Here is a 22264-nt window from a genome sequence, read left to right on the forward strand (position 1 = left end):
GGTGTCTCCTTTTGACCTTTCCCGTTCCCTGGTGGCTCAGAGGTTAAAGCGTCTGCCTCCAGTGCAGGAGACCTGGGTTGGATCCCTGGGTCGGGAAGATCCCCTGGAGAAGGAAATGGCAACCCACTCCAGTATTCTTGCCTGGAGAATCCCATGGACTGCAGAGCCTGTTGGGCTATAGTCCACAGGGTCGCAAAGAGTCGGACACGACTGGCGACTTCACTTTCACTTTCCAGTTGGTGGTGGCTTATTAGTTCCGTATTCCTTATCAGGATCTCCTGTCATAAAACAACTCATGCAAATGGTTACTATGGTGCCTGGCCAGGGTGGGCGGTTTCAATCAGTGTGCTTCCCTTAACAACTCCCCCCTGAGAGACTTCATACTCACAACACTTCTTGGGAATTGGGACGGAGGTCTCTTTCTTCTGTAATTTCTTCCTGCTGTGCATGGGCGTAGGCCTGCCTAGCAGAGCAGAAGTCTCTCTCAACCAGATCTAAGTCAAGGTATTTTTTGGCCTGAAACCAGCATTCACCCTTATAATAATAGCAATTTAGTTTGAAACTGCTGGTCCCTCTCAGAGATGAAATAGACAGGGGCCAAACAGGAGAACTAACAGGATGGTCATCTCTGGCCCCCAGAAACAGATGGCAACATTTGGGGTGAGGGTTGCAGGGTCTGTGACCCTTTTTGATTGGTTGGTGGCGAGGCAACAGAGCTGAGCTCCAAGAATCTTGTCTTCAGTCTGAAGTTACCATCCTCCACCTGGGTGGGGGCTCCAGTTCTGTAGAAAAACTCAAAGACATTGTTATGCATATTTCTTTGAGTAGAAACCAGGACTCTGTCTTGATGCTGTACCAACCTTTACTTGTTTCTCCTGTTTCTGTATCCCCTCCCTTCCCTGATTAGCAATTGTTTGAATCCACCCTTTGGAACTCAGGGAAGGTCAAGGAGGCTGAATGAAGCCTACATCCTACAGACAAGAAATGGAGAACACAGAACAGATCTCTACTCCAGAGCCCTGCAGAGTTCAGTTTTAATTTAGGGAACTAGGCAGCTATGACTGTGATAACTTCCGTCAAAATGGAGTATAGGACTGCCTCAGCTTGGCGTATAGACACTGAATTGGAAGTATTTCTGAGTTCCAAGTTCTATATCTGAGTCTCGTATGATTAAAATCTCAGTCCTTTGGTCTGCCATTTTGATGTAACAGACCTAATTAGAAGTAGTTGGAGGAGGGATAACTGGAATTTAGTAGACAAAATAAATCTCATTTCTTTTTAGAAGAATAGGCCTGAAACCCAGTCTGGACCTGGCACTTCAGGGAGACTTGTATCCAGGTAGCCAGTTGCCTAGTTTTATAAAAAGTAAGGTTGCAGTTACTAGCTTCCAGCAGACATTGTTTTGAGAATGGTGGCATCCAAGCCTGACACGACTCAGAAAACTCAAGTGTTTAGCAATACAAGGTCTAATCTGAAAGTACACCCATAGAATCACCTAGATATTTCCCAGGATATCTGAACCATAGCTACTCTATTTTGACTTTTAATTTTCAACTTTTCCTTAACAGCCAAAGCAGATTTCACTGTTAATGACGTCAGTGTTTCTCTAGGTATGAGAAGATGCAAGAATTGGGACTCATAAAATCTTCTCCTGAAAAGATCTAACTATCTGAAGGCCTGTTCTGCCAGTTTTTCCCAGAGCACAGAGTGCCTCATTCCTGATTTTCACCCTGAACTCCTTTCAGGGGCGTTGAAAGTCAGCAGTTGCAGCAGCCATGATTTAATCTTTGTAGATGTAGATGGCAAGTGTCAGTCTTCAGTTGGCAGAGCCCCTTTTTGCTCATAAACTTGACCATGATTTTGAACAGGGCATTTCATGACCATTTTATCCCATGGTGCTGAGAATGTCCATTCTCAGGTTTGGCAAAGATTTTGTTGACAGGTCACTCAATGTGCTGTTACTGGACTAGGCCATAAAACAGTATCCAAAATTCTCTGGACCACCTGTCTTACTAGCCTCTTGGTCCGGGAAAATATTCCTTATTGTTGCTTCTTCCCATATCTAGAGTTACACTGTTACCATCATCGATCTCATAAGGGACTATATATTATTCTATTAGAGGCCTCACACACACATTTGACGGCATAAGAAACAGTAATTTTGTAAAACAGGTGAAATACAAATAACGTAGCCAGCAGTATTAGTAAAGTCACAAGTAAGACTTAAGTTAAGAGCTTCCATTAGATGTAGCCCAGTATATCTCAGGTCATCTGACTTAGTCTGCTTTGTAGAATCTTTATCTTCCAGGGAAATTATATATTGGCACCGTCTATAATGCACATAGCCCCATTTTCTAGTGTTACTAGACTGATTGTCCTTAGTATGATTTAATTGTTTCCAACATAGAGGAGACTTTAAACCTAAATTAGCATAGCCTGGTGTTATCTATTTAAAATCCATCCCATAATTGTGGGAGATTTTTTCCTCCTTTGCTGAAACTTTTCTTGTTGCTCTGATTGAGCTTGAGTAATAGAAAAAAGCTCAAATTTATGGCCAGAGTCAGAGCAGGCATTATTAATTGGCCCGGTGAGGGGATCCCATCTAGTAATATCACAGTAACCTGAATATGACTATAATTTTTTTTTAACGTAAATTTTCTCAGGGCTAACCAGTTAGAGTCTTGTAGTAGAGAAATTTAACAAGGTAACCCAGAACTAGACACAGGTAATTGGCCACAAACCCAACAATTGAATTGATTTCTAAAATTAGCATAGAATCAGGCCTATGATAGAAAAGCATTTGATTTATATACGCAAAGGTCTAAGAAGTCAAGAAAACATAAACGATCATACGAATCAGGTCCAGCATCTCGCGGAAGCTGTCTACCTCTGATGTCGTCGTCTTCTCATCCTGGTGTAGTGTAGTTTCTCCTGCTTGAGCATCATTTAAAGGTGAGATCAGGTAAGCTGTCTTCTCTATAGACCAATCCAGTGTAGGGGCCTTTGGAAGTGGGAATTAATCTAAGAATTAATTTTCCTTCAGTTTCATTGTGCATGAGCTAGTAAAAAGTACCTGGTAAAAAAGTCTTTCCATCCAGGTTGGAGACAGTCCTTTAAATTATGTCTTTTTCCAGTCCTGGTTGCAGGTCATGAGGTATCTGATCTTCATCCAAAGATAGATTACTGAGATAAGCTTCAGAAACAAACTTAGGGTGTTCTTTAAGAATTCAATTAAATTTTACATTAATATCACATAACAGCGAAGAACTATCCAAGTATGAGTCTTACTAGATGCAAACCTCCATTAACAAACTGGGATTTAACATTTTTTGAAATATCTTTTTCTTCCTTAGGTTACCCTCATTTTTATCAAATATAACCAAATTAAGGTTAGTTTGTTTGCAAAATAGGTCTGTTCTCACTAATTTTGGTCTGAAGATTTATATAACCACAATTGATTATAGACTTTTTATTTTGCTGAAACATTTATAGAGTCTCAGACTGAACTTTTAAAATAAAACGGGGCTGGGAAACTCACACCAAAGGCTTATCACAGATTTTGCCTAACAAATCTAGGTGAATTCTTCCCTTTTTAAGGTCTCAAAAATTTCTTGAGATTTTTGTACCCGTGAGATAACCTTCCTAACTTATTTGATAAACTTACTGGAAACCTAAGGATTTCCAATTTTTGGAGAGTCAGATAAAGAGAAAATATAATTGTTTTGTTTATAACATTTAATTTTACCAAAGTATTGTCATAATTAGTTTGAGAGGAAAGTTTTCCCTACTCCCTGAAAACCCGTAATTTTTCAGATAGAAACCATAAAAGTTATAAGCATATTTGCTGGTTCATTCAGTCCTTTTGTTAACTTTTGTGAAGTCATCAGGTTTTCCATTAGAATACCAGGACATATAATAATGTTAAGAACTCCATTTAATTTCTAGGATATCTGTATTAGTAATTTTACCATACATTATAACATGAGCAGATTTATTACTCATTTGATAATCTTTTTCATGTAATTTAATCAATCAAATAAACACAGTTTAATATCTCTCTTTGGGATGTTTCAGGGGCCCTCTGAAGCACCCTAAAGTTAGCTAGAGGTCAAAAGAACTTCAAAAGAATTCTATTTAGGAAGTTTTATCGAAAAGATCAATTAAAAAGGTTTAGAACATTTGGTCAGATTTAGTCAATGTCGAGGGGTGTATCATTTAGCTTGTTGATATGTCACAATATGCCTAAATATCAAGGGTCAAGGTCTAGTGAAAGTCAGCTCCACCATCTTGGACGTAGTTGACTCTAACCAGTTTTCTTATGGCTCTGTCATTTCTAACAAAATCCATTTATCTAACTAATTGTAATCCAATTTTAGAAAATCCTGATCATGCATAACTCTTTTTAGTGTTTTTTCATATCTTTTTCTTTTCTTTTTATTTTTTTTTTACTGAAAACACACTTCCTACTTTCCTTTAGGAACCAAGAACTAACTTTTATATTAGCATTTTATAGATTGGTGAGCATAAACACCAGTGATAATTTCTAAAACCCTCGCTTTCTTAGAACATTTTAGGATGACACCAAACATTATTCATTTATAGCCCCAAATCTCTTTAGTTTCTCTGTAAAAGGAAATTCGTGTTTAGTAGTAAATGTTTCAAAATCTTATTTTATTTGGAAATGACCTAACTATTCAATAGATTTCCAACACTTAGCACACTTGGCACAACCCTTAGAAATTTAAGTTATGCCAATCTGGAGAGACTATTTTAGACAGGTATTTCTAAAGAATAATTATTCTTAATAAAGTTTATATAAAAGATCATATCTCATTTACATTTTTAGAACTTTCTTCACTCGAGGTAATTTCCTTGTTGATAAACTTGTAACAGATATAATATTTAACTTATATTAAACCTAGGTACAATGAAAATATTCTACTTAATGTTAATTACTCTAAGACATGTCTATATTAGATAGGTCAACAAACAAACATTAATGTCAGGTATTTAATACTGAATATTTCCCAGTTCACATGAACCTGGAATTTATTGTTTAATATAGAATTATTTGATTTGTAAGTGCTTACCATTTTTTAAGCCTAATAAAAAGAGCTCATTTACGAATTAACCTCAAAAATATTACCCAGAGACAGACATACCAAGACATATTTAGACAGACACGGTGCAAGATCTAGCTTCATTTTCTAAGTTTAGTCATGAATTAGATATTACAATATAAATTTACTAGTTTATAAAAAAACAGTTGAAATAAATAAAATTTTTAAAGTCTTTTTCCCCTTTTCCCTCAGTCTCAAGAGTTAGAGATGGTCTAGATAAGTCTTCCAGAGAGCCCTGGTCTCAAGGGACAGGGAAAGAAAATCAAGTTCTAACAAGATGGCTGCTGGGCTAAAGCAAATGGTGGCCAGACAAAGCAAAACGGCCATCAAAAATCACAACACAGAACACAGAGTTAAAACACACACATATAAACCTGGCAGTCCTCATCAGACACTCCCTTAAATACAAGAATACAGTCTCTCAGAAAACCTCCTATAGAGACACAGAATTTCAGATCCAGGTACTAACATCAAAGATTTCAAAGGGAGGAAAGGAAGCCAGGTTGAAAGAAGAAGGGGAAGGAGGCGGGAGAGGGGGGCGAAAGGGATGGCCTTATAGGTGTCTCCTGCCACCTACAGATACCCAGGTGTTATGGAACTTTACCCTGGGCCTCCAGAGAAGGGAGGACTGGAACTCGGCCCTATCAGAAATCAGACCAGACCAGAACCAGAATTCAAGTTCTCTGCCAAGAGGCGGTGTGAAGCTGTGAAGCTCGCTCAGTTGTGTCCAACTCTTTGTGGCCCCATGGACTGTAGCCTACCATGCTCCTCCAGGCAAGAATACTGGAGTGGGTTGCCATTTCCTTCTCCAGGAGATCTTCCCAACCCAGGGATCGAACCTGGGTCTCCTGCATTGTAGCCAGACGTTTTACCATCTGAGCCACCAGGGAAGTTTTCAAGAGGAGGTAATCGGTCTCCAATCCTCAGCTCAGGCTGAGGCCCTTCGACCAGATTCCTGCATCCAAGACCGGGGAACTAGAAAAACAGGGAAGGATAAGAAGGGTTAAGGAGAGGAAAGAGAGAGGGAAGGAGAGAGAGGTCAATAAAATCTCTTGTTCCTTACCTGGTCGGGGCACTTTGTCCACGTCAGGAGGAGACCAGGGACAAAAGGGTCCCAGTTGCTGCCACTGGGTCTGGTCAGTTGGCAGGCAAGCTGGCCCCTGAGGACCCCGAGTGGTCAGGATGTCAGTCTCAGTGAAGAGGAGTCCCACCAGAGTCGCCATTTGTTGCAGGAAGGAGAACCCCTTCCAGGGCCCGAAACTGGGCTCTTGTCTAACACTTGGAAATGAATTGTCCGAGGAGACACATGTGCTGACAAAGCAAGAGATTTTATTGGGAAAGGGCACTCGGGTGGAGAGCAGTAGGGTAAGGGATCCCAGGAGAACTGCTCTGCCGTGTGGATCACAGTCTCGGGTTTTACGGTGATGAGATTAGTTTGTAGGTGGTCTTTGGCCAATCATTCTAATTCGGAGTCTTTCCTGGTGGCACATCGCTCAGCCAAGATGGATGCTAGCAAGAGGGGTTCTGGGAAGTGGACAGACACGCGGTGTCTCCTTTCGACCTTTCCCAAACTCTTCTGGTTGGTGGTGGCTTATTAGTTCCACATTCCTTATCAGGATCTCCTGTCATAAAACAACTCATGCAAATGGTTACTATGGTGCCTGGCCAGGGTGGGCGGTTTCAACACTTATACTCTATTGTCTGAAATTCCTGAATGAGCCAAATATTTCTCATTAATTGATTTGAAAGATGCCTTTTATTCAATGCCTTTGGCGGAGGAAAGTCAATTTCTATTTGCCTCTGAAGATCCTACGCAGCCAGCTTCTCAGTTAACCTGGACAGTTTTGCCCCAGGGATTTCATGACAGTCCTCACTTATTTGGACAAAGTTTGTCACGGGATCTACAAAACTTTAATAGATCTGAAGCGGTGGTGTTACAATATGTAGATGATATTTTGCTCTGTGCTGAGACAGAGGAAGCTTGTTCGTGAGCCTCAGAAGATTTCTTAAGCTTTCTGGCAGGCTGCGGTTACAAGGCATCAAGAGAAAAGGCTCAGCTTTGTCAACAATCTGTTAGATATCTGGATCTAATCATATCAGGACTAGGGCCATAGGCCCTAAGAGAATTAAACCTACACTAAATCATCCCCTACCTATGACTTTTAGACAATTGAGAGGATTTTTGGGAATCACAGGTTACTGTCGCATTCGGATTCTGGGTTATGGGGCACTTGCCCGGCCTTTATATAAACTTATAGAAACACAGCAGGCCCAAACTGACAAACTAGTTTGGTCTCCAGATACTCAAAAGGCTTTTATGGTTCTTCAGACTGCTCTCCTGCAAGCTCCAGCTCTGAGCTTGCCCACAGGGTCAGAATTTAATTTGTTTGTCACTGAAAGAAAAGGTATGGCCTTGGAAATTTTGACACAACCCCGAGGGCCTCACCAGCAACCTATTGCTTAACTAAGCAGAGAATTATATATAATTTCACGTGGATGACCCCTCTTAAGCCTAAGAGTAATTGGGGCAGCGGCTTTATTAGCACCTGAAGCTTTAAAAATAATTAATAGATGAAACCTTACTGTACTGACTTCTCATGATGTGGCTGGAATCTTAAATTCTAAGGTTAATATTTGGATGACAGACAGTAGGCTTCTTAAATATTGGTCATTGTTGTTAGAAGGACCAGTAACTAAGGTTAAAGTTTGTGGAAATTTAAATCCTGCCACTTTCCTTCCTGAGAAGGAAAATGAAACACCTGATCACAATTGTTCCCAATTCCTAACTTTAAACTATGCAGCTCGGGAAGACCTAATGGATACCCCATTAGACAATCCTGACATGACAATATTTACAGATGGCAGTTCTTTTGTTCAGGATGGAAAGCGTAAAGCAGGTTATGCTGTGGTGACTGCTGAACAGGTTTTGAAAGCAAAATCTCTCCCCCAGGGAACCAGTGCTCAGTTAGCGGAGCTTGTGGCTCTGATCCGAGCTCTAGAGTTAAGCAAAGGGCAGCGAGTAAATATCTACACTGATTCTAAGTATGCTTGATTTTAGATGCTCATGCTGCAATATGGAAAGTAAGACAGTTTAAAACAGCAACAGGAGAACCTATTAAGCATTTCAGAGAGATCGGGAGACTTTTAACTGCTACATATTTTCCTAAAGAAGCAGCCGTTTCGCATTGCAAAGGGCACAGCAGGGATGGGAGTAAAGTGGCCAAAGGTAATCAGCTGGCTGACTGTCAAGCCAGAAAAACTGCACTTTACCAAACCCCTTCACTACAGACGCCTTTGATCTGGACAGATCCTGTGGAACAGGAAAAACCACAATATACTGAGGAAGAATTAGAAAGATATAAGAAAAGAGGAGCCAAGATTACTGATAAAGGATGGTTACAGTCCGAGGATGGACGATTAATAATTCCTGAAAATGCTCAGTGGAAAATTCTTAAGGGTTTACATCAGAGTTTTCATTTGGGTACAGAGAGTACTTACCAAATGGCTTCTCGTTTGTTTGAAGGTAAAAATGTAATGAAAACTTTAAAGAACATTATCAAAAGGTGTGAGATTTGTCAGAAAAATAACCCAAAGACTGAAAAGCTAGCAAAATCTGGATTACAATGAAGTGGGAAGTATCCTGGAGAGGACTGGGAAATTGATTTTACTTATATGCCAAAAGCTAATGGATATTCTTGCTTACAAGTTTGGGTAGATACTTTTACTGGATGGATTGAGGCTTTTCCCTGTCGTAGTGAACAGGCTAAGGAGGTTATAATGATTTTAATCCATGAATTATCCCCAGGTTTGGGCTGCCACGGAGCCTTCAGAGTGACAATGGCTCGGCCTTTAAAGCTGCTGTAACCCAGGGAGTATCTAAAGCTCTAGGAATAGAATATCACTTACACTGTTCCTGGAGACCCCAATCCTCAGGAAAGGTTGAAAAAGCTAATGACATTATCAAAAGACACCTGCGCAAATTAACTCAAGCGATGCAGGACAATTGGATTAAAGTCCTACCCATAGCTTTAATGAGGGCTCAAACTGCCCCCCTCAAAAGGAGGGACTATCCCCCTTTGAATGTATTTATGAAAGGCCTTTCTTATTCAGACATTGTTATAGACCCTGAAGCATTGGAATTAACTAGTTATGTAACTCAGCTCTCAGCTTTTCAACAGGAGTTAACAGAACTCCAGGAGACGACTCCTGACCCAGCCTCTATTTGAGCCAGGAACCGAGGTCCTCATGAAAACACTGGGATTTGGGGGCCCAACTCTCGAGCCCCTCTGGGCAGGCCCTTGCCAGGTTATTCTTTCTTCTCCCACAGCTGTCAAAGTGCCAGGAATTGATTCATGGCTACATCACACTCGAGTTAAGAGGTGACACCCTGACCAGAACTAAGTGACTTCATTTAATATCTTTACTTTCTATGCTCTGACTTTGTACTTTTCAGATGAGCCTGATAACCTATGTGAGCTTACTTCTGCTGACTCCAAAAGTCCTGAGTCTGCCGATTGATCCTCAAGACAATGCCTTCCTGTTCTGGGCTCATTCCTACGCTGCACTGCACAGTCAGTCTAACTGCTGGGTCTGTGGAGCACTCCCCTCTTCATCAGTGGAAGGCTTCCCGTGGTCGACATCTCCACTTCAAGGAAAAGACTTTCTCCAAGTCTGTGAATACCTTCGACAACAATCATATGTGATGCCTTTTCTTCATCTGATGACATCTAACAACCCTCAGATGGACTGGTACAACACGTTACATTTTAACAATGGCCATAACGTGACTTTTAATTTTGATTTTAGTTTGTTTTAATGACCGTTTTGCCCTGCATCTGGAACTGTGTGGCTGGATTTGTTTCTAGCCGCACGAAAGCTTTTAAGTTCCAAATGGTTGCTCAAACTCCTGCTACTGCTACATCTTTCTCCAGCTACTATTTGGGGCCCCTGGATCAGATATTCTCAATATGAGGATTAGGAGAATATGCTGCCTCACGAGTTTAGGGACAACACCCCTTGTCAGCTCGGAAGCAGTTATGGAACAAGAACAACTCCCCTTTTCCATAGACAACATAATTCTCCTAAAAGAAAAGGGGGGGATGAGAGGGTAACAGGCAGGAAGGCCAGGGGTCTCCAAGTGGAAGAAATAGCCTGGAAGTGTCAGACATTTTTATCTCTCTTAAGCGGCAAGAGGAAACAAACTAGCGATATTTTTTTCCTTCTCTACGGAAATTTAAAAGGTTTCTTATTGTAAAGTAATCAGCCTCCAATTAAAATAAATAAATTTAAATTAAAAAAATACTGTGTTGCCATAATGACACCTGGTTTCACCTGAAGTTAACTATTCTCAAACCTTGAGATAATCAATGCATTTCTCTTATGGAAGTGTTTGTCTTAAGCTATGCTAATGTACTATACATTTACCCCAAACTCTGTCTTCAAGTCGGTTCGCCTCTTGGCTCAGAACCTTCTTGACAAACCAGTGTGTTATACTCAGATATTGTTTCCCTCATCTATTTAAATGAAATTATTTGTAGGGTAATCTGTCCTTCTACAAGGTTCATGTTAATCATTTCATGGCCCAGGTTGAACCGTTTGGTGCCAAGATTATCCCCAAATGCATCTTATGGGTGAGGGCCCTGGTGCCATTCTGAGTTTTAAGACATTCCTTTGGAGAAGGAAATGGCAATCCATTTCAGGACTATTGCCTGGAAAATCCCATGGACAGAGGGGCCTGGTAGGCTACAGTCCATGGGGTCACAAAGAGTCAGACATGACTGAGCAACTTCACTTTCTTTCACTTTCCCTTTCTTTCTTTCAGTAACAGACTGCTAGTGACTATATAACATCCAGCTGAAGACTAGCAGGGGGGTACTCTTTCTTCCCCCTTCTGATGCCTATGTCAGACGCTTTCTCCATCTCCTTTATACTTTAATAAAACTTTATTATACAAAGCTCTGAGTGATCAAGCCTCGTCTCTGGCCCCGGATTGAATTCTTCTCCTCCTGAGGACAAGAATCCCGGCCGGCTTTTCATTCAGCAACAACTTTTCACTAAGAAATATGGAAACATCAGGAAGGTAAGGAACTCTTGGTCCAGAGTCACCGAGACATATTTCTCTGCTCTTTTGTATTCTTATTTTCACTTTTCTGAGTCAACTAATAAGACCCTTGAGATAGAAAAGAACAGGACATGTATTCTCAAGAAAGAATAGATGAATATCCTCTAGGGACAAACAATGCTGAGCAGGGTACAGTGAACACTGCTGCTGCTGCTGCTGCTGCTGCTGCTGCTGCTGCTGCTAAGTCGCTTCAGTCATGTCTGACTCTGCGACCCTGTAGATGGCAGCCTACCAGGCTCCTTCATCCTTGGGATTCTCCAGGCAAGAACGCTGGAGTGGGGTGCCATTTCCTTCTCCAAAGCATGAAAGTGAAGTCGCTCAGTCGTGTCTGACTCTTCATGACTCAATGGACTGCAGCCTACCAGGCTCCTCCATCCATGCGAGTTTCCAGGCAAGAGTACTGGAGTGGGTTGCCATTGCCTTCTCCAAGTGAACACTAGGATTTCTATTTAAAGATCTCAACCCATGTATCCAGGTCGGCAGGTGACTCCAAGGCAAGTCCCAAACACAGTGACCAGAGGCCAATGACTGGATTCTGAGTTGAATCTCAGCCAGGGGACAGACTCCTGAGCACCAGTTCAGCAGCCGTGAACAGTGTCTCAGACAGGACTGATCTTCTGGCAGTGCTGAAGCCCTGAGAGCCTCAGAGCAGGGATTGGAGGGCTGGGGGCCTGGTATCAAGAAGCAGAGACCTACCTTATGAAGCTCAGATACACCCATAGGTCTGAGTATATGTGTGTTTCTTGAGCAGAGGAATAGTGACGAAAGAAGTCCAGAGTGAATCTCACATTGAAAATATTTCATTATGTTCTTCAAAGAAGGAAAACAAAACATTTTATCCCTTTTAAAAATGAGTGAAAGGAAAGAAAAATCACAAACTCTGTTAGTGAAATGTAGAAAGTCATATTATGTATGGACACTAGTGTCCTCGAGAGGGAAGACTGAGATTTGGGTCTTAAGTCCTCATTTTCTCTCAGCATCCAACAGAAAGAAGGGGAAGAAGCAGGAGCATCAGGAGAAATGTAGATTTGAAATTTGAAAGGTGAGTTCTGATGTCCATCCATGAGTGGCCCAAGTGTTAGTCCCCACCTCTCTGGCCATGAGAACCCAGTTCCACAGACTCTGAGGGGGTCTGTGGCATGACTTCTCCCTTGAGAAATGAACTCCAAGGGAGGCTTCTGGGAATGAGACCAGAACCCAGATTCTTCCCAGATTCCATATGTAGAATAAAACTGTCCAAAACGGCATGTGGGCTGCATTGGACCAATAGGGCCTGGATTTGGAGGTGAGCCCTCCAGTACACATAGGATACATGGCTTTACTTTGCTCAGATTCAACTGCAAAGAGATGCCTGCCCATTCCCTCCACAGGCAGGTTGTGAGGGCAGCAAGGTGTAATGGATATGGAAACACTTTGTAAATGATAAATGCTTTCAGAGCTTCACCATCACTGTCAGGGATCATGTGGCCTTGAACACTCATGCTTGGGCTCCAATCTCCCAATGGTGTCCCTTTAAAGAGACAGTGCACTCAACTTCCTGTAAGACCCCTAGGCTCCCATGTTCACCATCATGCCCCATCTGCTGATTTCCATCTTGAAGTGATTGCCTGGAAACACTGGAAGTGGTTCCAGACCTGACTTCACTAATGGAAAGGTAGAGAATCTTCCCCTTCTTTTCTAGGTGGTTCTTCCTCCTAGAGCCTATGGTGCGACCCCAGGAATACTGGCAGCCTGGGGCTGAGCTGAGAGGGGGAGTCCTGGGGGCAGGGTAAGGCCAACGTCCTGGGGTGAGCAACACCAGGAGCATTGTGAAGTCAGAACTGGGGCCGTGCAGGCTGTGGGGTGCGGGTGCCCACCCCTGCCTGGCCCACCCAGCCCTCCAGGCCTGGCAGCTCCTGGCTGCAGCTTGTTCCTCATGTCCCCTGCAGACACCTGGGGAGGTTCCCTGACAAGGGTGGCTTTCATTAGGTCTAATGTCAAGGTTCACCTGGTGAGGTTTGCAAATCAGCACCCGCTAGAGCCGATCAACCATGCAGGGAAGAGGCAGCTCCCACCATCTACCCAGCTCCTCTGACCAAGCAGCCCCTACCTTGGGATTCTACCATTTCTCCAGGCTCAGTGACCTCAGTTTCCATTCCTCCAGGCTCCTCCCTGAGTAGCTCTCCAACACCAGAGCCTTTTTTCCCCCTGGACAGCCTTTCAACCTGGCCACTTACACTTTCCCCTTCCTCACCAAGCCCCCCTTATGTGAGAGCCTGCCCTCCACCTCCAACACCCTCCTCTCCTCCACCACCATCAGGCTCCAAGTTGAGTCTCAATCAGAGTGACCATGGCACCCACACTGGGCACCATGTGACACAGGTCATCTCCACACTGCCCTTGGAGACAAGCCATCACGGCCTTGTCCTTTCAAGCAGTCCTGTATCAACCTGGCCTGGTGGCAGGAGACAACAAAACCGTGGAGCTTCTCCACCTTGACACACTTAGAGTTCCAGCAAGAATACCTTCCCCTCTACCCACCTGAGGCTTCATTTTGGGAGACCCCACAAACAGGTGTGTAGCCTCTCTTTTGTCAATGCGGATGCAAGAAGTTGCTGGAGATACTAATCACCAATAGAGTAGAACTGAAGATATGGAAAAAGAAAGAAAAAAGAGGACGAGGCAGGCTACCAGGTAACTTCACTGGGAAAGAGGATAAGCCACTCAGTGACAAGCAGGATACCTTGGGTCGCCAAAACTTCTGGAGCATAAAAAGCAAACGAGAACAGCTGCATGGTCCCAAGAAGCCCTGATATCCTGACACTTGAAGGGATCATCTACAGAGGACATGCAGCCAGCTCTTCTGGGGTCTCCTCTCTGTGCAGGGTGAGAGTCTGGTGGCTACTGTCACAGTACCTGGGCCCCCTCTTGAGTTATGCCCTGTTTTATTCAGTGAGCATTCTAAGGCTGAACCATTCCAAATTCAAGATAAATTAACTTCACAACTGTCATTGTTCCAGCCCTTGACTCATCTGAGGTTAAACCTCAAAACAAGACTCCAACCATGCCCCAGGTGCAACCATCATCTCTAGGTCACCTCTAGGGTCACATGGAGACATGCCTGCCCCCAACTCTTGGCTCCAACCATGCCTCACTTTCAGCCACCACGTCGGGCTCGCATGGAGACCCAGGCTCGACCCCAAACCTTGACTCCAGTCATGCAGTAGTCTCAACCACCATGTCAGACTCATATGGAGACCCAATACTGACCCCAAATTTGGACTTCAGCCATGGCCCAGTTTCAACCAGAACCTTGGGCTCGCATAGAGATACAGGCACAACCCTTACCCTGGTCTGCAACCTTGCTTCAGTGTCAATCACCACCTGAAGCTTCCATAGAATCCCAGGCCCAATACCTACCCTTTTCTACAACCATGCCCCAGTTTCAACCATCACCTTGGGCTCACAGGAATACCCACGTACAACCTCTACACTTGACAAAAAACATGGCCCAATGTCAACCACAACCACCTCGGCCTCTCATACAGACCCCAGCCCATCCCCTACCCTTGACTCTGACTATGTCCCCATGTCAACCACTATCACCTCAGGCTCACGTGGAGACCCAGGCCCAACCCCAACATTTGATTCCAACCTTACCTCACTGTCAGCCACCTCCTTAGGCCCACATGGAGATTCAGGCCCAATCCAAACCCTTTACTCCATACGTGTCAAGCATGACCTCAGGCACAGTTAGAGACCACTGTCCATCAATCACCCTCTCTCTGAGTCTGACCATCTTCTCAATACCAGATTGGGTCCTATGAAACATCTTCCCTACAGTCCCAAATAAGGCACATCTTTCATCTCAAATGCAACTGAAAACCTGGAATGTCACTTTTGAAAAAAGGAACTAGAAAGAGGATGAACTTTCCCTCTTTGGTTAAGAAACCTCAGCAAGTCTTTATCCAGGTCACTCTCAACCTTTCCCAGGAAAATAGGTCTTGCCAGGCACACAGCTCTGTCTCCATCCTTCCTGGGGAAAGGATCAGACCCGATATTTTGGAGGTACTGTGACATCAGTTTTCTTAAAGGTTGGTGCACCAACAGAGTGGCCTGCCCTGCAGAATGCAAGCATCTGAGAAAGTGATGCAGCCTCAGGATCAATCCCCAAGGCCTTGTCAGGTGCAGGGAGGGGCCCTCAAGGCCCTCCGCAGGTTAGGCAAAATCAGCTGGGACACAGAGAAGATGAGGTCCAAGTGCCCAGCACAAATCCCACCAGGGAGAGAGGGACACTATGATGTAGGGCAGAGTGTGAGGAGGATCCTCAAAGATCTGTACCTGATCTCAGCCAACTCTCTAGTGAACAATCCAAGAGTGAAACCTGAGTCAGAGAGTTGAGAGTAGGCAGGAAGCATCCAGAAGTCTCAGGAGTCTTTATAAGGAGGAAGGCACAGGAGATTCATGAGAGTGAGATCCCTGTTGAATGTCTATATTTCAAGATTTGCTGAAAACCTTCTTTTAGACACTCTTGGAGAGACACATGCTCCCATGGGGACAGAAAATCCACACTCCTCTCAGGATGGGGAAGCCCCCGTGAACACCTCCCATGAGTCTCTTGTCCTCAGTCCTGATATGCAACAGGAGCTGGAAACACATGTAGTAAGGTTGAGGGTGAGGCACAGGTGGGACCTGGGCTTCAAGGTCCTCAAGTTCATAGTTAGCTTGAAGCTGAAAAAGGCTCAAGTGTCCACCTTGAAGGCCACCTGTGAATCTGGGGACCCCTCAATAGCCCTATTAACCAAAGGTTTGGGAAAAGCTCCTCAGCCCCATGCAAGGAAGAAAATAGTAACAAGAGGGGCAAATCCCTCCCTGGAGAGGCCCCTCCCCACTCCCTCACAGGTGAGTGAGGAAGCCCAGGGGGCTCTGGGAGGACCCACAGCTGGTGACATCCATAAGCCCTCAGAGGCCCCTCTGACTGGACAGGAAAGCAAACCACCTTCTCATGCCGCAGCATACAGTTTAGTGACCAGAATTTGGCACAGTGAGTCTGTCGTGGGGGCTGACAAAGGCAGCTTGAAGCCCAGCTGTAGTCTAGCAATGGCCAGCAATGAGCCACAGGAGGAAGTTGGAGGATGAGCCTCCCCAGAATCTTACTCTATCATGAGATTAGTGGACCTTGATGAATGTTCCACATCTTCCAGGGGACAAGAGTCTGTGGAAGGAGACCCTGCTAGAAAAGATACTTTGGAACCTAGTGTGTGGGTCAAATGCCTACTCATTAATATGAATTTGAAGAGTCCACGATCTCCAACATCCAGTAGAAACCCGTCACTGAATACAAAGTCTCTTGCCTCAAATCCAGAAGATCTAAAATTTGAAGCACATTTTCATAAGCTTGAGCTTCAAGGTTCACAGACCAGCAGAATCAGAATCTAACCTGGGCCACCAGGCTGCTCCTTCAAGACTGGGCCACGGATACACTTCTCGAAGACTGTCACTCAGATATGTTCCTTGTAGCAAACATCTTCGCTTCTCAGGAATCTCTGTCTTGTTCCCAAACCTTGTCCAGAGGAGACACATTGACGTCCAATTCCCAGACGCTCTATGCTGTTACATCGTGCGGAGGGAGCAGGCAAGGGCAGAAGGTGGCCCTGAGATGGGAGCCCAAATATAAGAGCCAGAAGTGTGTCCCAATTGAAGCGTGAGAGACATATAGGAGTCCCAAAGTAGGGCAGCAACAAAAAGGTTTGGCAGAATGAATGGCTACCAGGTCAGAGGGATTAGTCGCTCTGGCCAGAAAAAGTAATCAGCAGAGTCCCTAAGAAGCAAGTTTCAACATTTAATGCTGAAGAAGAAACAGGTTCTTTCAGAAAGCTGCTTCAAAAAAGGACTGATCTCCTTCTGCAGTGGATTTCCCCCAGTAAATGCAAACAAAGGACTAGAAGAGCCACTCCAAAAAGGCAAACCTGAAACAGCCACAGCCCAGAGCCAAGAGGCAGTCAAAAGCACATCGACCACGGACAGCAAGGCTATTGAGCCTCCGACTCTCATGACAGCTGTTGGACAGATCCTAAAGGAGAAGATGGTGCTTCACTCTGGACCTCATGCCTTGGCGTTAAATTGGTATGAAACAGAACTCCGGGACCCATTGGGTCCACATTACTGCAACCAAAGAACACACGAGTGAGAAGAGATATAGCCCGTGATTACCCAGTTACCCCCATGGGCCATAGCTCTCTAAAAGAGAATAAGTGGGCTGGTCCCAGGGACAGTAAGTGGGCCTCCCACCCAGGGAGACAGGTTCCCTTCCAGGCAGAGCCTGCCAGCATGGCTTGAGTAACAAGTGTCCCAGGCTGTCCCCTCCACTAGTGGTCCAAGGCATTGTCTTTTTCAGAAATATACCTCTTTTGTTCAATCAGAACATGCTTTTCCCAGCATCCCTGGTAGCAAAACTCTTCTCCAAGGGAAAAATGCTTATCTTGCAGAGACCCGTTTTCCCCCCTCATATTAGTGCATCCTCTGTGTGCTAATAGCTTCCTGTCACCACACTTTTTTTTTCTTTTTTTGGCTCCTGAAATGTTTTTTATTATGAGATCTGGTACCCTCTGTCTGTGCCCTGCTGGGAGAAAGGCAATGGATAATGGCCCACTCTTTCCAGGTGCCTGCTTTGGCTTCCAGGTGGGATGGGGCCATGGAGGGAGGTTGACCCCAAAGTGGAGACTCATCTTCACTCCAGTTCCTTCACTGCAACTTCTGTTTCCATCATCTCAGCATTACAGAAACAATCAATAGCATTTAAAACATATCAAGGTGAACTAAACCTAAAGACCTCCCCCTTTTCAGGATCTGGCTCTGTCTTCTCCTGCTCTCTACCTGGAAATTGTGGGGCTGTAGGGGAGGGGTGTTCAGAGGCTGAAATTCCCCTCGGGCTCAGAAAGTGTCAGAGACAAACTCACATGTTAGAATAAGGAGGGACATTTGGGGGCAGTGCTGGCCCCTAGAGGTAGGAGAAACCTTGTCCTCATGTCATGGCGGGATAGATGAAGCTGCCCTGGAAGCCCCTCCTCTCCCAGAAGGAGCTGGAATGAGACGCACCAGGCCTGTCACCCTACCTCTGTCTTTCTCATGCTCTGGAGCAGAGGCAAGGATGAGGACCCCACACTCCCAGTCTGAGAGTGTGCAGTGGGGAACATGGAGGCCCCCCAGGGCCAGTCCACCCCTGTCCTAGAGGAGAGGACAGCCGTGCTCAGAGCACCCACGTCCCCTGGATAAATGAGCAGGGTTCTTGGCTGTGTGTGCCATCACCTCATGGTCTGAGGGCAGGATGCTGTGCCCCTAGGGTGGGATGCAGGGAAGAAGGCGGGGCAGAGGTGTCCATAGACGGTGCAGTGACCAAAAGCCCGTGGTGTCCAACCACCATCTACAGGCCCAGAGGAAAGAGGTTAGGGGCCCAGTGGCTCCGGTGGCCCCACCCCAGAGTCTCCCCTCTACTTCAGCTCCCAGAGCCCAGACAGAGGGAGAATACCTGCAGCTCCTCCACAGAAGGCCAGGCTGCCAGAGGCAACAGAACCTCCGAGAAGGGAAGCTGCACGTCTCCACAATGTAAATAATCAGATTTCACAGGACGGGGAGCCCAGGACAGACTCGTGGTATGTGATTTCGATCTACACATGTGGCCCAAGGAGGCTCCCAAGGGACAGGGACTGTGCAGGGGTCATAGTAAATCTCACCTGCTCTCAGCCTCACTCATCCCAGAGCCCGGAGAGGGAAGAGACCAGCAGACAGGATGTGTCACCGAGCAGAGAATGAGGGTGCCGTCAGCTTTCCTCCCCAGGGCCCACCCACACAGGAAAGTGGGGAGACGAGCAATCCCCTAGAACAATTTGGGGCTCTATGTCACAGTCACTGTCATGGCGGAGAGACCTGCTCCTGGAGGGGGTCCCCGATCCAGGAACCAGCAGGAACGGCCCCGCCTCCATGCCTGTCAGGACCCCCACCTGTGGGACCAGGCCCGGGGCTGTGGGTGCAGAGGACACGGGCCTGCTTGTGCTGTGTTTTCTCCCTGGGGCGTCCTGCCTCTGCACCGCATCCTCCATGGTGGGCATGGAGGCTCAGCCAGGGTCTGAGGGAAGGGGTGTGTCCTAGGTCATCGAGTGCCCCCCAGAGTTCACAGAGGGGAGCGCAGAGCACGGCTCCTGAGCCCGCCTCATGCCAGGTCCTCTCAGAGGCGCCAAAAGGTGAGTGCTGAGTCGGGGGGGCTGGAACTAAGGAGCCTGTCTGGAGCAATGACGCAGAGGGACACTGACAGAACAGCAAGGAACCAGATGTGGAGAGGCCCTTGCCCTTCTCCTGCCGTGAGGTGCAGAAAGGACAGCAATGGAGGGTCCCCCTCAAAGAGTGGGTCAGACCCACACTGACCCCAGAGAGGGACCTCCCACATCCCCACACTGATCCAGCACAGGGCCCCCCAAAACCCCACACAGAGACCTAGACAGACCCACACTGACCCCAGAGAGGGACCTCTGACAGACCCACAGTGTCCCCAAACAGAAACCTCCCACACAGCCGCACTGACCTTTCACAGGGCCCTCCCAGAGCCCCACGCTCACCCCAGACAGGGACCTCCCACTGCCCCACAGCGACCCTGCACAGGAACCCTTGCACAGACCCACACTGAGCTCACACAGAGACCGCCAACAGACCCACACCAACCCCACACAGGGTCTCCACTAACCTTACTCGGGAATCTCCCACAAATCCACACTGACCCCACACAAAGCCCTCTGACAGACACACATTTACCCACACTAATGACACACAGGACCCCCTCACAAACCCACACGGAGTAATCTCACCCAGAGTCCTTTCAGATCATCATACCAAGACCCCCACATAGACCTCACAGGCGTTCTTTAGAATCAGAGTGTACACCCTTTGATAGTTTCTTCATGGTGGATCTGATATCACTTAACAAACCATGTGCACTGCTGTTTGGAATGTAAATTGGTACAACCGATATTTAAAATAGTACGGAGATTCTTCAAAAAAATAAAATTAGAATACCATGTGATCCAGGAATATCACTTCTGGTCATAGAGCAAAAATTTTAAAAGACAGCAATAATTTCAGGTTATCTTTTCTGATCACAACAGGATGAACCAAGAAATCCCATAAGAGTAAGAAAACAGGAAAATTGACAAATATGCGGAAAGTAAACAGTACATTCTTTTCCCCCCTTCTCGTTTTATTGGAGTATAATTGACATTGACCACTGCCTAATTTTAAGACATATAGCATGATTATTTGGCTTACATACATCATGAAATGATTACCACAAAAAAGTTAGTGAACATCATCTCATATGGATAAAAATCAAAAAAAAGAAAAGAAAAATGTTTCTGTTGTGATGAAAACTCTTAGGATTTATTTTCTTAACAATCATATATAAAATACATGAATTTCAATTATATTTATAATACTATATAACATTTTTTAAAAAAACATTGAGTCAAAGACAAAATCAAAGGGAAAATGAAAAAGTACATTGAGACAAACAAAAATGGAACACAACACACCAAGACTTATGGGATGAAACAAAAGCAGTACTACAAGAGATATTCCTAGTGGTAAATGCATACATTAAAAGGTGAGAAAAACTTCAAACAATTTAATTTTATGCTTCAAGGAACTATAGAAAATGAAAACTCTAATCTCACATTTAGCAGAAGGAATTAGAGAATAGAAAAACAATAGAAATTTTTAAAAGTGGTGTTTTTTTTAAATCATAAATCTGACTAACTGTTAGCAAGATTAACTAAAATAAAAGAGTGAAGACAAATCAATGAAATCAGAAATGAAAGAGGAGGCAATACAAATGATGTCTCAGAAATAAAAGAATCATTCAGTTCAGTTCAGTCGCTCAGTCGTGTCTGACTCTTTGTGACCCCATGAATCTCAGCACGCCAGTCCTCCCTGTCCATCACCATCTCCCGGAGTTCACTTAGACTCACGTCCATCGAGTCCGTGATGCCATCCAGCCATCTCATCCTCTGTCGTCCCCTTCTTCTCCTGCCCCCAATCCCTCCCAGCATCAGAGTCTTTTCTAATGAGTCAACTCTTCGCATGAGGTGGCCAAAGTACTGGAGTTTCAGCTTTAGCATCATTCCCTCCAAAGAAATCCCAGGGTTGATCTCCTTCAGAATGGACTGGTTGGATCTCCTTGCAGTTCAAGGGACTCTCAAGAGTCTTCTCCAACACCACAGTTCAAAAGCATCAATTCTTCGCCTCTCAGCCTTCTTCACAGTCCAACTCTCACATCCATACATGACCACAGGAAAAACCATAGCCTTGACTAGATGGACCTTTGTTGGCAAAGTAATGTGTCTGCTTTTCAATACACTATCTAGGTTGGTCATAACTTTTCTTCCAAGGAGTAAGCATCTTTTAATTTCATGGCTACAGTCACCATCTGCAGTGATTTTGGAGTCCCCAAAAATAAAGTCTGACACTCCGCTGTTTCCCCATCTATTTCCCATGAAGTGATGGAACCAGATGCCATGATCTTCGTTTTCTGAATGTTTAGCTTTAAGCCGACTTTTTCACTCTCTTCTTTCACTTTCATCAAGAGGCTTTTTAGTTCCTCTTCTATAAACAATTATGTCAACAAATTAGATAACCTAGAAGAAACAGATAAATTCCTAGAAACATACAACCTATCAGCACTGAATCAAGACAAAACAGAAAGTTTGAACAGACCAATAACAAATGAGATTGAATCAATCTTATAAAAATATAGAAAATCTAAGACCATATGGCTTCACTGGTGAATCTTACCAAGTATTTAAGGAATTAATACCAATCCTTTTCAATCTCAACCAAATAAACTGGAGAGGAGGGAAGACTTTCAAATTAAGTTTACAAGGCCAGCATTACCTTGATACGAAAAGCAGACAAAGACATTACAAGAAGATTATAGGTCAATATCTGGAATAAGCACAGATTCAACAATCCTCCACAAAATATTAGCAAAGCTAATTCAAGA

The 22264-nt window shown here is 44.7% G+C and overlaps 1 pseudogene; it reads right to left on the minus strand.

Annotated features, from left to right (window-relative positions):
- The window catches only part of LOC138072344 (olfactory receptor 5W2-like), a 150556-nt pseudogene that overhangs the window by 58599 nt on the left and 69693 nt on the right, over nt 1–22264 (minus strand).

Source organism: Capricornis sumatraensis, unplaced genomic scaffold, assembly GCF_032405125.1.
Source record: "Capricornis sumatraensis isolate serow.1 unplaced genomic scaffold, serow.2 scaffold7, whole genome shotgun sequence".
NCBI classification, from domain to species: Eukaryota; Metazoa; Chordata; class Mammalia; order Artiodactyla; family Bovidae; genus Capricornis; species Capricornis sumatraensis.